We start from the raw sequence: 18,080 nt of genomic DNA, 5'->3' as shown, positions 1-18,080 counted from the left end.
TACAAGAAAGAAGTTTTTAAACTTACTTCAACTCTGCATTTCCAAATTCTTTGACCCCAACATCCATTTTCCACCTAACAGTCACACTGTTCTGTCTGAGGCTGTGAGCTCCAGCGTCACACTGCTGGCTTCCAATTCCAGTTCCACTGCTTAGCCAGGTCACACCACTTCTTGAATCCTCATTTTCCTCATCCATAAAATGGAAATAATGCCAATACTACTTGTGAGCATTGGATGAGAAAATATATGTAAAGCACATACTAAGTTCTTAACAAATTTAGCTAGAACTGTTGTTGTTAGCAGTCCTCAAAATTAGTGTTTATACAACATAATTGAAAATACCCTTGTAAATGTTCCAACAAAAGCATAAAAATGCATACCCAAGTAATTCCTGCCTGTCTCTCACATGCCACTGAGAACACAAAATTTATTGTAAGGCTCTCAGGTAGCACATATTTGTGAGAAAGATTATTGTCAATCCTGGCAAAGTCTGGAGTATTCATTTGGGGATGAAGGCCCGGGCAGTGTTGTAGCCATTGCTGGGATCTGCTGATGTCTGTCTAGATATCTGTAGGTACACAGATGGTCCATGGGAAGATAAAGGGAAAGCTGGTACTCAAAGGCAGATAAAGAAAAGGCAGAGAGAGAAGGGAGCATTGACCAGTGCTGCTTCTCTTACCACAGTGAGTGGAACAAGAATATCGTGCCATTAATTTTGCCCCTTTCCTAACTCACAAAGGGGAAAGATGCTTTTTGTAGTGGTTACTGTTCCCAAAGAAAAATAAATCTGTGTTCTCTTTCTTTGAAACAGAAAGTGGAATATTGTGTTTTCTTCTGAAATCTATGATTAGGTGAAATCAGTAAAGAAGATAATACAGAGTAAATGCAGCAGGCCTCATTTGGTGAATTAGAAAATTCCTAAGGAGATATCAGACAACTAATATTGCCATTTTCTATGTGTTTGTGTAGCGACTTTTCTTTTTCCTTTCTTTGAGAGAGAGAGAGAAAAAAGAGAGCGAGCGAGCATGAGCGGGGGATAGAGGCGAGGGGCAGAGCGAGAGGGATAGAATCTCAGATCGATGCAGAGCCCAGCACAGGGCTCAGTCTCACAACCTGAGATCATGAACTGGGCCGAAATCAAGAGTTGGAGGCTTCCCTGTGTAGCTGTTGCTTTTCTATACAGCCAGGTTTTTTTAATATGTATTTCTGAAGAACTTTACCTAAACATCACTTTGATATAGTCAATAACAATTTCGTCACATTTATGTAATGGAAAAATAGAAGATTTTATTAATATTAAAGTATGTTTGGGAAGCAAATAGTTACACCTAACTCTAATACTGAACAGACTTTTTTGTCAAAAAAAAAAAAGAGAGAGAGAAATATGAAACATTATGGTTTCTACAGTATACCTTAGCCACAGGCTTTTCTATGATTAAGCTGTCTCTTCCATGCATTACTCACACAATTTATACCTGGATAGTTTTGTATGGCTCATCAAGAAATCTTTATGTGACACAGCATTGCGTAAGTAGGCTGTCTGATATATTATTCCTTGTTGTAAAAATGTTTATCTTTCCTGAATGTGCTGATGAGTATTTGATTCATTTGTTCATGTCTCTCTAGGATGATTTATCAATGTCAATGACACTTAGAGATCTCAGAGCAATTTATGTTGCTTCAAATAAAGTTAATATGGCAGCCCCACTGAAGGTATCCAGGGAAAGCATTCCTTCTTGTATGTTTAAGGTCACTTATTTTGCGACTAAAACCCTAACAAGTCAACTTCAAGAGCTTATTGCACTTTTGTGGACAAATTGGAGAAAGAATATGGAGCACCCACAAAAAATATTTCCCCAGTTCACGTGTTCCGTTTATGCAAAATTAGCGAGCAGAGCCAAGATAAGCCATGTAAGCCGGACCTCCTGCTTATCCTTTCCTCTTGAAGCATGAAATAGAAGTTTAATGTTTTATATTGACACTACAGAAGTTTAAATTTAAAGTACTATTTGTGGGGCGCCTGGGTGGCTCAGTGGGTTAAAGCCTCTGCTTTCGGCTCAGGCCATGATCCCAGGGTCTTGGAATCGAGCCCCGCATCGGGCTCTCTGCTCAGCGGGGAGCCTGCTTCCCCCCACCCCTTCTCTGCCTGCCTCTCGGCCTGCTTGTGATCTCTCTGTCAAATAAATAAATAAAATCTTTCTTAAAAATAAATAAATAAAGGACTATTTGTTGTGCAAATTAAAATATGTGATTTGAACTATGACATGTTTCTGAATTCATCAAAATCATCAGATACTATGATATCCTCTGATAATGCTCCCCTTTGATCAGATGAATCTCAAAACTTTGCTCTTGTACAGTAGCTGCAGGGGGGAAAAAAAAGGCAGCTCTTCCAGCAGGTTGTGTCTGGCTGCCCACCCCACTGATGGGAGGGAGGAGATACACAGGCAGTGAGTAAAGAAATTTCTCCTGGAAGGGCTGGGAAGTATTAAATGGTGTCAGTGCCAAGTACAACCTCACATAAGCAGAAATTGGAATTTGATGAGATTACAAGGTGAGAAGACAGTGCTCATGTTGATTCCCTCCCTCCCCCCGCCCTCCGCGAAGTTGGTGTCACATGCAAACTTTCATGGAAGTATATTGATAACCTCTTCAGTTCTCATTGGAAAACAAAGTGAGCTTATTGAATTCTTCCGAACAGTAGGAAATTTCTTAGTGTTCACTTTCCTAGGGCTGATGAAATGTGAACAATTGCTTTCACTCTCCCAAAGGATGAATACACTTGATTCCTTTTTCCTCTTTTCTTTCTTTTCTTATTTCTTCCTTTGTTCCTTCTTTGCTTCCTTTTTCTCTCTTTCATTCTCTGCTGTGTACTTCAAAATGGTAGTGTTTTAAACATTTTCAAAGTATTTCTTGATTAAGGAAAGCTGGCTCCATGCAGAAATCAAAATATATCAATTGCATTTATCTGTAGGCAAATACATAGAAGTCAGGTTTCTTTGACACTTAAAAGAAAAATCAAGGGATAAAACATTCAAATAGCATAAAGGGCTCCTGTGGCACTGTGTTGTTACAGCACATTAATACAGAAGTCTTCAGAGTCTTAATTTCCTTGAGCAGCCCCTGTGAAGATTCATGCCAGAGAATGGGAAAGAAGGTTGGTGGCCAGAGAAGTAGATGCCAAATGGCTCCTCACTGGCGGTGGCATCTGGATGGGAGGTTGGCCTGCCTCCGGGATTCTTGGCCAACAGCACTGTTGTCTATACAGACGGCTGTGTATCTGTTCAAGAGTCCAACAACTGTGTGTGTGTATTTTGGTAAGCTATTATTTCTGGGCCAAAGATTTCCATGGCATTTTTGCATCTGTTGGCACCGATTCTATATTCAGTGCATCCCCCATGCTCACCCACTGCTACATTTTAGTTTTCTGATCAAAATCATTGCATACAAGTGGAAATGCATTAAGAGGAGAAAAATATGTTTCTGAAGATTTTTTTAAATCCCACAAAGCATATGTAAGTATGGCTTTGAAATTGCTCTGAATGAACTATCTTCTTCCTATAAGCCATGAAAAATGGGAAAATCCCAACCTCAGTGCAAAAATTTCCTTGATCCTTATAGGATTTAGATAACTATAGAACTATCAGAAATTACTTTAATTATCAGAAATACAGTATACTGTTAAGAAATTTAGCAGTCCATCACCTTAACCACTTGGCCACCTCATCACCTTATTAAAAAATTTAAAGTCAAATTACTCTTTTGGTGTTTCCAGAGAAACAAAATTATTTTATAATTTTATAAACTGTAGTTACTGCAATATGATACCAACAACTACTGCACATCAAATCAAGTAGCTTGTGAAAGTCCTGCTTTATTGTGCAAGGCTATAGGCTCTCAACCTTTTAAGATTCCGTTATCCAGTATTGAGGGTACTACCACATTACGTAATTCAACCAACACCTATCAGATGGACCATATGTACAAAGTCTGGGGGATACAAAGCCAAATAAGATAACCACCCCCGCAAATTTTATAACCTTTTCCTTTTTTTGATGAAGAAAATTGGGAACAGACTTTTTTTTTTTTTTTAAAGATTTTATTTATTTATTTGACAGACAGAGACCACAGGTAGGCAGAGAGGCAGGCAGAGAGAGAGAGAGGAGGAAGCAGGCTCCCTGCAGAGCAGAGAGCCCGATGCGGGGCTCGATCCCAGGACCCTGGGATCATGACCCGAGCCGAAGGCAGAGGCTTTAACCCACTGAGCCACCCAGGCACCCCTGGGAACAGACTTTTAAACAAGTTACAGAAACACCAGAAAAAAGAAATAAAAGCCAAGTGGCGGTCTGGATTACCATATGGCATATGCCAAGAGTGGGGCAATAAAGAAATAAACCCGTTTATGCATATTTTACAGAAACATTCCAGTTAAGTTTAGCAGTTTAAAGCTGGAAGAGTTTGTGAAAGTCCTATAATCTAACATCCTTCTATTTTTGATGAGGAAACTGATGGCCAGAGAGAAGTAATTTGATCATGGTCACACAGTAATTAGTGTGAGTAGACAGATCTTGTTCTCTCAGTGCTACTCCTAGCAATTTTAGAGTTGTGACATATTTAAAATGAAATTTACAGGGAAATCCTTTAAAATGGCATGGCATAATTTTGTAAGATAATAATAAACAGTGAACCCAGATTAGGGAATTGCTGTGTGATGAAAATGAGAGGTGGAATGAAGTTACTGCCACTCTGGGCAATTCTCTTAGGCTAGAGTGGCTAGGCAGGACTCTCAGAAAGATCACCCCAAATCAGCCTGTGGATGTTGGGGTTGATTGTAAAAGGACATCTACCACAACTTTTCTCTCTCCCTGTGGCCTGTAGACACCTCTGTGGAGAAAGCAGGTATCTATCACAATGTTACCTCCATACTCTAAGTGATCATAGTGTCATAAAAAATGACCCCCAATCAGACCCACCACTTAAATGTTACCATCACTAATTTGTGACCCTCTGGAAGAGATTGAGGGCTCTATAGTCTGAAGTAGGGTGTTATAAGTGTATAAATAGTCATATTAAGTTGAAGTTGTCACATAAAATATGGTGTTGTCTATATTGGGGCACTATATTGTATCTCTCTCCAACTTGATAGTGAGCAAAATAATACTGTTTTCTGAGTTAAACTAGGTAATTAACATGCAATCGATTAGAACCATGTTGAACTTGATAATCACCACACAAAATCAATTAAAAGAGGCTGAAGGATGCCCAGACCAGAAGGACTTCTCCATAACCTAAAAGAATGAGCAGATCTGAAGGAAAAATGTGTCAATTAGAAAGGAGGTCAGACAACTACAAAAACAGAAAACAAATAATCAAAGAGGGGTATATAGGCAGTGTCCATCCCATAATCATCCTAGACAAGGGTGCCCTGGTCCAAGGACCCGCTATTAATCATAACTTTTTTTTATTTTTTCTGTTTCCTGTCATTTTGACATCTGGGGCCTTGGTGACCCTTCCCAGGGCTAGCTAATTCTTAGAGAGCAAAAAACTCAAGGAGACTACACTTTCATATGTAATCCAACCTAATCAATGACCATACCCCTAACTCTGTCTTATACTTAGCTTTTACGGGCCACTGTCCATCTGCCCTAATCACTCCAGAGCTAGGTGCCAGAAAGGAGAGAGCCCCTCAATCCCAGAGGCTGCTGAAGTTATTAAAACAAACCAATCCTAAACCTGCTATCTTGCCTCTTCCATTCCTTCCCTGGACAACCACAATAAAGTCTCTTTCCTATGTTTTTCCCTTACTTCCTCTGCCTCCTGACCAACCCGATACCTCCTTCTGTACCTGCCCCCACATGGCTTACTGTGCCTCCTATTTCTAGGGATCTGTGAATATAAAAAATCTTCCTCTGTAACAGTTACTTCCATGTCTGTGTGTCTTACCATACCTGATTGAAACAAATCCCAGGTACATTTTAAAACCACCACTCTGGTGCCAGCAGCAGTGAGCCAGCAAATCTATTAGCCTCTATTTGAGCGGTCTAAACACACAAGTATCTCCTGCTGTTTCCTAACCTTTCTTGTCCTTCTGCTCTAATTCAGCATCTCAGATAGCATGTCTATAGGAGCAGAAGATTCTGGGGTGGTCCCTGTCATATTACTCATTAATAATTTAATAAATTAGGGGCATCTGGGTGGTTCAGTGGGTAAAGCCTCTGCCTTTGGCTCAGGTCATGATCTCAGGGTCCTGAGATCGATCCCCACATCGGGCTCTCTGCTCAGCAGGGAGCCTGCTTCCCTCTCTCTCTCTCTGCCTGCTTCTCTGCCTACTTGTGATCTCTGTCAAATAAATAAATAAAATCTTTTTTTTTTTAAGATTTTATTTATTTACTTGAGAGAGAGACAGTGAGAGAGAGCACGAACGAGGAGAAGGTCAGAGGGAGAAGCAGACTCCCCATGGAGCTGGGAGTCCGATGCAGGACTCGATCCCGGGACTCCAGGATCATGACCTGAGCTGAAGGCAGTCGTCCAACCAACTGAGCCACCCAGGCGTCCCTAAATAAAATCTTTTTAAAAATAATTTAATAAATTAGATTTCTAAGTTTCTACATCAATCTTGTGAGCTTAGTTAATAATATGAATCCATTCTTGAAAGATCTGCTCTTGGTCAGACTGACATCAGTCTTGTGAGCCTGTATAGTGAGGATCATGGCCTACAGCTTTGCTTTTTAAGGTATGTTCCTCAAACTAGCAGTCTCAGCATAATCAGGTAGCCTATTAGAAGTGCTGAATCAGGAATATCTGGGTGGCTCAGTCAATTAAGCGTCTGCCTTCAGCTCAGGTCATGATCCCAGGGTCCTGGGATCGAGTCCTGCCTTGGGCTCCTTGCCCAGTGGAGCCCCTCTTTCTCCCTCTGCCTGCCACTCCCTCTGTTTGTACTCTTTCTCTCTATCTCTGACAAATAAATAAAATCTTAAAAAAAAAATGCTGAATCAAATCTTAGGTATTGTAGACCTGCTGTATCACATCTATATTTTAACAAGATCCTACATTTGTATGCAAATTAAACTTTGAGAAACACTACTCTAGAAAAGCGACAAGCAAACTTTTTCTGGATAGGACAAATAGCAAATATTTCAATTTTGTGAAATGTACGGTCTTTGTTGAAAGTACCAAACTCTGCCATTTTCATAAAAAAGTAGCCATAGACAATATGAAAACAAATAAGGATGGCTGTGTTCAAAAAATTTTATCTATGGACACTGAAATTTGCATTTCATATAATTTTCATGTCACGAAATATTTTTTAATGATTTTCAATCACTTAAGAACATAAAAACCATTCCTAGCTTGCAAGGCCTTACAAAAATAAGTGGCAAGCCAGATTTTCCCACTGGCCATAGTTTTCCCACCCTTGTCATGGGCTATGGAAAATTCAGTAGGATCAATTTGTTCTGTGAAGTGAGGTATTCTCTGTTGACCCACTCCAAAGTCCTCTGTGCCAAGTGAGACTTTTCATCTTCAAATGTCCAGAGATAGATTACTTTTTCGTTTTGAGCAAGCTTGATGAAATGCCACTCAGGTTTTTTTTTTTTTTTAAATATCTTATTTATTTATTTATTTATTTATTTGTCAGAGAGAGAGGGAGCAAAGCGGGGGAGTGGCAGGCAGAGCAGGCAGAGGGAGAAGCAGCCTCCTCCCTGAGAAAGGAGCCCGACACGGGACTCAATTCCAAGACCCTGGGATCGTGACCCGAGCTGAAGGCAGACCCTTAACTGACTGAGCCACCTAGGCGTCACCATTCCATTTTCTTAATAATTAAAATTTTAAATTAAGACTTTATAGAAACACAGGAATTCTAGAACATGAGTGTAGAATTTAACAGAGAGTGAGCTACCTCCTAATGAACTGTTTCATAATCTGGAATACCAGTGTTTTACTCAAACAGGCAATTTTCAGTTTATTTTATGTGGTTACCTGGGTCATCTGACCATGAAAAGCAACAAGGAAGTGATAAACCAGTGAGTGAATCCTCCTAAACCATGCAATCATATGAATCACAAGAATGATCGAAGCACCCAAAATGCAGACAGAAGGAGGCATAGAGTGGCTATTACTTGATTTTTAAGCCATGTTTCTACGTGCCAAATGGCAGGAATATTCTGGTCTCTTGATTTTCTGTCACCAATTGTGCAGCAGGGTATTGACTTGGAAGAAGGCCACAATCACCCGTTAGCCCTGCCACTGTCTAGTTCATCCATCAGCCAGAGAAGTGGTCTGGCCACCTTCGATGGTTTGTTGTTATTTTCCCCCCAATGAGATAAGGCAATTGACCCTGCAATTCTAATTAGTGATATGAAGTGAGTTGGTGAATTCAGGATATCATCCTTACTGTTTGAATTATTAGATATTTTTCTCTCTGATTGATTTAAGAAAAAAGTGTTTCGATCATGATTCTTACAGTAGTAACCTCAGATAACTCTAAAGCTCCTACATGTGATTCACTTCAATTTCCAGACATCCATTTCACAATTCCTAGTTCTATAATCTGAAAGAAATTTTACTTTGTGCATTAAATCTTACTACGTAAATTTTTAATTTTGTGTATTTATCTCCAGTTCTAAAACCTGGATCTATATCAGAATCACCTGGGGAATTTTTAAACATGCCAGTGCCCATGGGGCTCCCCAAGACCAATAAAATGAGAATCTGATGGTGAGTCCTGATATCTTTATTTAAAAAATAAAAATTCTCCCAGATTACTCCAGGATGTGGCGCTTGAAGGCAATTGCTTTGGTGATGATCAGACTGCTTTGGTGGTGATCTACTTTACTATTAAACTTTGCTATTTTTTTCTGAAAGTTCTATAAGAAACACTTTTAAAATTTAAAAGTGAATTAGGTACACTACTAAAAGAAAAAAAAAATCATTCTGACTCTTCATGAAAACTACTTCCTGAATGTTCTTAGGATAGGTGTAGATACAACTAAAGCTATAAGCCTCCTTTATTTACATTTCTTTTTATCTAAATAAATTAGCTTTAGATGTTGATTAAGTGTGATCTAGTAGGTATCTACTCCCTAATGTCCCAGAAATATGGCAGTATTTTTTAAGGATTTTATTTATTTATTTGAGAGAGAGAGAGAGAGAGAGAGAGCATGAGCAGTGTGGCAAGGTGGGGGGTGGGAGAGTGAGAGAAAGCAGACTTCCTGTAGGAAGCCTGACCCTGGGCTCCGTCCCAGGACCCAGAGACTATGACCTGAGCCAAAGGCAGACGCTAAACCAACTGAAACACCCAGGTGCCCTGAAATATGGTACTTTTATTACTTCTCAATGCTGTTTCAAAAACTTTAATTGCACCATACTGCCTTTCTGTGTCTTTCATCATTTTCATTCTCCGTTAGATTATTAATATCAAAATAAATATATACTAAATCATCAAAGTGCACTTGCTTTGATGTTATTTTCATTTTTGTTTTCTGTGCTTACTTTTTTACTATTTCAATTCTACCAGAATATGAGAGTGTGCTAAGTAAACATTACACAGATCTGTCTCTACCATCACCCCAGAAGTTTCTGAAGACATTCTTAGGGAAATTTGGAGGGAAACAACTGCCTTCTAGCATCTGCCCCCCCCCCATCAATTCCCAGTTTTGTGCTGCTGAAAAACAGCTAAATAACTCAGAGTGACACCTTGGGGTATCTGCTACCAGGGGACATCTCTCATCTTTTCTGTTTTCAGTTGGGGATAAGTGAGCATTAAATTTTGTTTTGTTCATTTTAGAGTATGCAAAGGAAAAAAGGTAATTAGTCATTCTTAAAACATTTTGCAATGGGAAACAGAAACTGAAGATGTCTACTTAAATTTCAAGCAGTTGTGTTAATAATAATTCATTTGTTAATTATTGAGCGCTTTGTATTCTGGGCACTGTGCTAGGGTACTTAGGTACACACAAGCACTTATTACACACCAGTTATCTCATTTAAGCCCCACAGTAACTCTATACCAGAGGTTGGAAATGCTCCCGTTTAATGTTGGGAAACTGAAAAATTAGGTGAAGTAACTTACCCAAATTCACACAGATAAGCAGCAGGGTCAAAGTTTGAAAGTAGATCTTTAGGATTCCAAAACAATCCTAACCATTCTCTACATAAGCCAAAACTTCAGTGAAGTCAAATGGGTTCCTTTATTATGACCTAAAGGACAGAAAGAGAGAAGGAGAAAGAGAGAGGGGGAATGAGTGTTTCCCATCATTCACATTTTGCTTGTCTATGCACATAATTTGACTCTTGGTTAATAATCAGTCAGCTCAAAGAGGTATCACCATCTGACCAATCTGTTTGTAACTGGTCAATTCAGGAAAAGAAATCAAACTGGCAGCAGTTTTGAATTTGCCTCAGAAGATGGTCTCATCAGTCTGGAATTGAGACACATGGCTGGGAGCATTCACAGTGCCAATGTTTTTAGGGGAAATACTCAGCTCTGGAAAAAAAGTCAATTAATTTTTTTTTACACAAGTAACCTCACACACCCTAAGTGTATGTCTGTGTTTTTTTAGCTATGAACATTCTTTAACAGTGATTGTACATACTTGTAAACGGATAGAATGAATAGATGTGTATATGTACACACACAGAGATTACTAACAGGTGAGCATAAATTAACGCAACTGTGAATCCTGTCATTTTTTAGTCTTTTCTTCCACACCTGGTAGATTTAAACCCTACAGGTCATTTTGTCAAAATACAATTTTAATTCTGAAATAAAATAACAGAACAGAAGCAATCTATTATACCTCACTGCCAATGTTGCCAGATAACTACAAAAAAATAGAGTGTCTCAGACAGAAATATCAATAACTTTAATGTGTGCGATTTGTTAACAGGGAAGAAAACAAGCAAACTTGCTCTCCGCTGACTGTCACTAATATTTATTCGTCCAGTGACTGTTAATCAAACCAAGTTTACAGTCCCGTACAGCACCTGTCACAGGTGCTGATCATTAATCAGCTATTACGGCAGTTTATTCTGCTGCTGACAACTCGCAATTTTCCACTGATTCAGCTAGTTTGTCAGGTGGGAATTATGGCATAGCGCATGTGACAAAACACATCACCCTTTTTTTTTTTTTTTTTGCATTTTCAGGCTTCTCTCTCCTGCTTTCTCCCCCTTTTTAGACAAACAATATCTGGGAACTCAGAAGTAATAAGGCGGAATGCATAATTAATTACCCAGCTTGCTCTAATTAGGGATGAATAAGTTGTGTCCCTCTCATCATCACAAATGTGGTGATGGGTAATACCAGTTTATGCTGTATTAACTGCAAATATGCAATCCTTCTGAGAGCACTTTTGTTGATGAATTTGATGAATGTGACAATAATTAGCAGAGACAGATGAGAGCTAAATTACTACTGACAATGTAATGCTATCCTGCTCGAGGGCCTGGGAACGTGGCAGGATAACATGGCAGGGACCTGGGCCTCGTTTCTAATTAATAGTCTTTTTTTTTTCTTTTTCCTTTTTCCTTTTTTTTTTTTTTTTTTTTTTGCCAGTGGGGGGAAAAAAGGAGTAACGGTAATTGTTTTCGTAAAAGGCTGCAGGGAGTTATCAGGGTAATAAAGTTAATTAGCAGAACAAACATCCTTTCACTGCCTTACCAGTCTGAGGAAAAGAGGGTAATTCAAACTGCAGAAAGATATGACGAGATGGGATGATAAGAAAAGAAATGTTACACAGGAGGCCAACAGAGAAGAATGATTTTCTCCCTTCATTTCTCTAGCTTGATGCATGGGAAAAAATTAGACAGCCCCTTTTTTCAGTTCACAAAGTTGCTCATGTAAAGAACTTCATTGTTATGATTTTGAGTTTGGGATATAAAGTTAGCTTAGATCAATTCCACTGTTTACTACTTTCTTTCCCAGGTAGTGATGGGTTTGGTCACTTTCATCTTTATTCAAGTGACAGTTTCTTAATGTCTCAAGCATAGAAGTAAGATCAAGCACATGCCAAATAGACCACTTGGCTACATTTTGTCCTACAGAAATCAATCTGATTCATTATCTGAATCTTTTGGGGAAAGTAAGACATTGTTAAGTGATTTCCACAAGTAGTAGTATTCTTTTGTGTAAGCTAAAAAATTAAAGTGAGATTTAAGAAATAGACATGTGATTTTATTCTATTTTTGTAGTCTCAAAAAAGAAATCACTCTTATTGAAATATGGAAACAATGTCTTTCATTTCCCTTGTAGCTTTTTACATATACAAGTAACCAGTCAAAAAAGGTGAACAGTTTAATGAATCTCAGTTTTACATTAGAGTTTTGTTCAATTCAGTTTCATTCAAATCACATTGCTTGACCTAAGTAGATACAACATAAAAGGAAAATATCCAAACATCTGAAGCTTTTGTAAGTTCATTTCCTCCCTTTAAGGATCATTAGTGATAGGCCTCTTTTAAACATCAAATGCTTGAAACATTTGTTTAAAATTCAGTAAAGTCAGAAAGTTTCTATGGATTTTTATTCTTTTTAGGAACACTTTCAAAAAATTTATTTTACGTTTTTTAAAATCATTAGCTATCTCACAAGTTCTACATATTTTCCATGCATATAAATGTGCACACACTGGCTTGTTAGAGCTAAATGAAACATCCTACCAATAATGCCTGTTTGAGTCTAAAAACACAAGGAGTTTTAAGCAGGAACCCTACTTCACGTTTGAAAGCGTAGTACCAGGTGACTTTCCAGCATTAGAATTCTATATGGAGAAACTTCCACCTACCATAATAGGATTATGGTAGGGAAACACTTACCATAATGGCCTTAACCTCTAATATCTACATTTTTAATGTATCTTTGAGGACAAGACAAGAGCATTATAACTTTGAGCTAAGAATCAGAAAACCTGAGTTCTTTGCCGGCTCTGTTACTAACATCTATATGATCATGAGCATTTCTCTGTTGTGCCTCTGATCCTCAGTTTGCTGTCTGTGAACTTGGGTGCATTCCCTACCTACCTCATAGTGTAGTTGTTGACACTAAAGAGGTCATTTTTAGACTTTGGAAACTATGAAAGTGTCAATGAATATAGTGTTAATAAGATTTTAGTCTAGAAAAAAAATCATGAGAAATAATCTTGAGCTAATCCATCTCCTTTTAATAGCCCCCTCATGTATCATTAGTCAAAAACCAGAGCTAAAAGATTTGACAAGAAATTTTTATAATAAGAGAAACTGAAATCTAGACTTACATTGTGATTTTGCTGCCAAATTAATCAGAAAAATTATCATTATAAAAATATCCCCAAATTCATCTGGTCGAAGCTACTTACCTTTTCAAGTTTTTCTTCGTCTCTTGTTAGAAAAGCCTATTAAAGTCAAAATTAGAAGATGGGGCATCTGGGTGGCTCAGTAGGTTAGGCCACTGCCTTCAGCTCGGGTCGTGATCTCAGGGTCCTGGGATCGAGTGCCGCATCGGCTCTCTGCTCAGGAGAGAACCTGCTTCCCTCTCTCTCTCTGCCTGCCTCTCTGTCTACTTGTGATCTCTCTCTGTTGAATAAATAAATAAAATCTTAAAAAAAAAAGTCAAGGGGCGCCTGGGTGGCTCAGTGGGTCAACCCGCTGCCTTCGGCTCAGGTCATGATCTCAGGGTCCTGGGATTGAGTCCCGCGTCGGGATCTCTGCTCAGCAGGGAGCCTGCTTCCTCCTCTCTCTCTCTGCCTGCCTCTCTGCCTACTTGTAATCTCTCTCTGTCAAATAAATAAATAAAAATCTTTAAAAAAAAAAGTCAAAATTAGAAGAAAACTAAACTAATCATTAGTTAATATGGTAGAATTTCTTACACTTGTCAAGTAAACTTCCATTTGAAAATACCCAAGTTCCTCACAGACAGAAAGGAACACACACACACACACAGATTTAGATTGTTATATTTTTGCCTTGAATCTTCAGGAACATTTTTTGTTTTTTCTTTGAGTATTTTTGTTTGTTTGTTTGTTTGCTTTTGAGTATTTTTTCTTACTATGTTCAGTTTTAAAGGTTTGTTTGTTTTTTTTTTAAAGATTTTACTTATTTGAGAGAGACAGTGTATGGGCATACCGGTGGGAGCAGGAGTTAGGGGGGTGCAGAGAGGCACAGGGAGAAGACTCCTCACTGAGCAGGGAGATCCACATGATCCCAGGACCCTGAAATCATGACCTGAGCCAAAGACAGACACCTAACAGACTGAGTCACCCAGGCACCCCAGCATTTTAAAGTTTTTACCATATAATCAAACCATAGATGAAAACTCCAGAGGTGAAAAAAGCACTGGATGCTATTTTCAATGACTTATAACAACTCTTATTTAGCTGCTATGTGAAGTAAGAAATTATAATAAAATGTCACTTAGAGAAAGAGGGATTGAGAAATTATGAAAGAAGTAACACTCAAATCCAAATGTGAAGTAGTTTTTTCCTAGAAATGTGTTGGAAGTCTTATTGTGAGAGAGAGACTAACAGGAAGCATGCTTGTTTGCCTCCTTTGAGACCCTCACTGGATTTATTGAATATTCTGGTCTTTTCCTCTCTAGCCACTACCTCCTTCATTAGACCACAAGGTATGTCCTTTTGGAAAAGTAATGGAATCCAGTCAACTTAACTTCATTGATCTGCAAGGACTGTTGAAAATTTAAAAATTTGTTATGGGATTCTGACATGCCAGGAGCCACTAGAAAAAGAATTTTGATATTCAGAACCTCATCAAGAGGTTCCCCTCATCTTTGGATAGAGACCAAAATGATACTTTCAAGTAAGTAATAATTTCCAATTTTAGCCTATTGGTTGAGCTAAAAACGCTTAGGGAGAAAATTGTTGAAATTAGTTTCACCAATAGATATTATAGGCACTGGATGCATGTACTGTTAGTATTATTATGAATATTCAGGAAATTTAATTCTTTGTTTTCTTTTTTACTCTGAATTCCTGGCCATTGTTTTAGAGACTGTTTTGACAAATTCTCAGTTCTTGAGGACTGTGGGGCCTTTTTGCTTCTTATATGAACGAAGAAGAGTGCTAGGTGGTTAAATAATTACAAAGGACTAAAAATAAACCATAGTTTATTTTTTTTTTCAGATTTTGAATTACAAAATTATTTAAATGTTGTCTCTAATCGAAGAGCTACATTACTGTATAATGACATTACAATACTGCTTAATGACATTAAGAAACTGCATGCAAAAAAATATTTGTACACAAGGTGGTGATGTTAGCAACCAACTACAGTACTTTTATTCCACAATAAATAACAACAGATTATCTTCCGTGAGTGATCTCCAAAGGGTCTGTTCAGGTATTCATGTAATGATAGTATATGAGGGCACAGAGCACATAGAAAACCTGTCATCTCATGTCATTTAAGTAACAGGGAAAGAAAAGAAAAAGGAAAAATCACGAAAAAGAGAGTAACTTCCAAAAAACAAAATTACATTTATGTGTAGTAAAGATTCAATTATCCAGCTTTTAGTACCTTTTAATAAGTTTCTGTTGGCATCTTTTTGGATATTTAAGCCCAAAGATTAAATCCTAAATGTAAAATTGTTTCTGTAGCTCTAATAAACTATTCTCACTTCCCGGGAAGATTTCTTCAGAACGTCTTTACCTCACAAGCTCCCCGTGCCTTTACTGTTTTCCTTATCCCAATTCTGATGATGGAGTTGATCCATTAAGGGCAATGCCTTTCCCTCTATTCGTGTCTCTTGTGTATAAATTCAAGCTTTTAGATTTATGTTAGCATCATTCAGAAAAATTAAAAGGTGAAGCTGGTAATAATAAATCACAAACCTTATTTCTCATGAAATGTTGGACTTATCATCAATACTAAAATATAAATCAACTAATATGTGCTGACAATTAATCTAGTTCATATTATTTGCATATTAGTACATTAATAATGACCTCAAAGACCTAGGTAATTAATTTTATTATTTAGTTCCCCCAAATCCAACTATTTATTATAGTTAAAAATAGTTATTCTCAAGTACTTTTTTAAAAAAGGTAAATGATGACATCAGCAGGAATACAGAACTTGTTGGTTACAAGGTGGAACACTTGTGTGCCGTGAATCCAAAAGGTAGGCAGATGTGTTTTCAATTTTGAGATTTTTCTCCCAAGATGAAAAGAGCAGCAATTGTTATTTGCAAGCTAGAAAGCAAAAATATCTGTTCTTGAATTATCTGAGGATGAGTCAGAAACTTAAGCCCAAAGAGAAGTAATAAATAATGACAACAGATGTTTGTAAACCTGTGCTCCCCTGTTCAGTGTTTCTACGTGTTGTTTTGCCTTGATGTGCTGTCAGCCGCCTCTCACCTGGGAGTAGTGATATCTTATCAAAGCCCAAACAGTTCCTCTTCACAACAGACAGATAATAGTGCCTTTCAATTTATCATACTGGAAGTCTAAAAGAACCATGGGAACGATTGGTCAGGTGACAGCTTGATGGACAGTTTGACAGCCCTTAAAGCATCATGGGAAATGGTTGTCACCTGATTTTTCAGAGCGACCAGGGAGATAACCTTCAGAATGACGAGGAAAACAAAAATCTGAATATTTGTATAAGATCCAGTGGCAGCATCAGTGTTCACTTAAGTGATAATAGGTATGAATTTAGATTACTCAAAATGTTATTATCAAACCTGAGAGCTCTCTCTAAGTCCAGAAGTGCCCTTCATCTCTTTAGATGCCTTTTACATTTTTATTCAAATGTCATTTGAAAAACATATACATAATATAGGGCTTTTGATTTTAAAGAAACACAATAAAAGATATTATTTAAGCACAGGCTAAATATATTAGCTGACCATTAATATTCCCCAGCTTTGAAAAATACTTTCCTTTGGACAAATCCTTGTACACCTTTTCCTAAATATAGTTTGAACATTGTAGTTCTAATTAGAAAGGCTGTTGTAAAGAATCAAATGTGTCAAATTTTACACTCTGGGCTAACTGGGCCTCATGAAGATCAGTGGAGCCTTGCTGTGAGGAAGAAAATAAGAGAAATCAATTTGAATATGTTTGGCACAAAATTGTTTCCATTTGTATTTCTTCATTTATACACCAACAAACAGGAATTGACGACTTACTACAGGTAAGGGCCTCCCTGGGTGTATAAAGATGAGAAAGATAAAACTCTGGCTTCAACTTGCCTACAGTTTGAGAATGAGAATCGTTTTAAATTAATAGTAGACAGCAAAAGAGACCAAGAGATTCATCAAAATCCACTGCCTTCCGGTGGTTGAGGCTCACACACAGTCATGTACAAAGTTGTCTCTTGCATGTGTTCTCTTGTGCATTGTATGTGCAGTTTGCAATAGTTTTATGGCTTAACCTGAAGAAATTTGGCCTGAAAATTGAGATTCCAAAGAAAAAAACAAGCACTTTTTGTTTATATATTTATTAAATGTCTCCCAAGTTCAAAGAATTATTCTAGAAATAGTAGGGAGATAAATGAGGTTTGAGCTGTGATTCCTGTCACTGAGAACTCTAGACATCCCAAACCTCAGTCCCTTAGATGTTTCATCTTTTTTTTTCCAGAACAGACACTCAAAATCTTTTATTTTAAGATAATATCTAGTGTACAGAAAAGTTATAAGAATAGTGCAAAGAACTCCTTTATATTCATTATCTAGAACTCACCAATTTTTAGGATTTTGCCGCATTTGTTTTTATCCCTCGTATTCTCGCTCCTGCTCTCTCTCTTTCCCTCTGCCCATCCTCCCTTCTTCCTCCCTCCCTCTCTTATTTAGCTATCTATCTAATATTATATTTTTAAGTTTTTCAAAAATTTTTATGGAGGGAAATGAGATTAGATTAATGTTTGATTCCTTTTAATACTCCTTCCTAAAATCTGGCAACTACCTTGTATATGCTTGATAAATATATATGTGGAGGAGCAAACAAATGACAAAAAATAACAACCTAAAGCTAGTCTTTGATCTTTTAGATGATGTTTATACATAAATTTAAAAGGCACTATATTATTTGTCTAAAATATATATAATATTTTACAAAAATATGGATCTTCCTTCAACGATGTCTGATCAGTAAG

At 37.6% G+C, this 18,080-nt stretch overlaps 1 protein-coding gene and 1 long non-coding RNA gene across 4 annotated transcripts in view; one reads left to right on the top strand and one right to left on the bottom strand.

Moving 5' to 3' along the window:
• The window catches only part of SOX2 (SRY-box transcription factor 2), a 675,778-nt gene that overhangs the window by 538,310 nt on the left and 119,388 nt on the right, over positions 1-18,080 (top strand). The gene's annotated exons all lie outside the window — the stretch shown is intronic.
• The window catches only part of LOC116588645, a 141,485-nt gene that overhangs the window by 17,813 nt on the left and 105,592 nt on the right, over positions 1-18,080 (bottom strand). The window contains exon 3 of the long non-coding RNA XR_004285032.1: positions 10,070-10,197. This is a non-coding gene — a long non-coding RNA (uncharacterized LOC116588645). The remainder of the gene's footprint in view (positions 1-10,069; positions 10,198-18,080) is intronic.

Source organism: Mustela erminea, chromosome 1 (assembly GCF_009829155.1).
Source record: "Mustela erminea isolate mMusErm1 chromosome 1, mMusErm1.Pri, whole genome shotgun sequence".
Lineage (NCBI taxonomy): Eukaryota > Metazoa > Chordata > Mammalia > Carnivora > Mustelidae > Mustela > Mustela erminea.
This window is presented reverse-complemented; position numbering and strand designations above follow the sequence as displayed.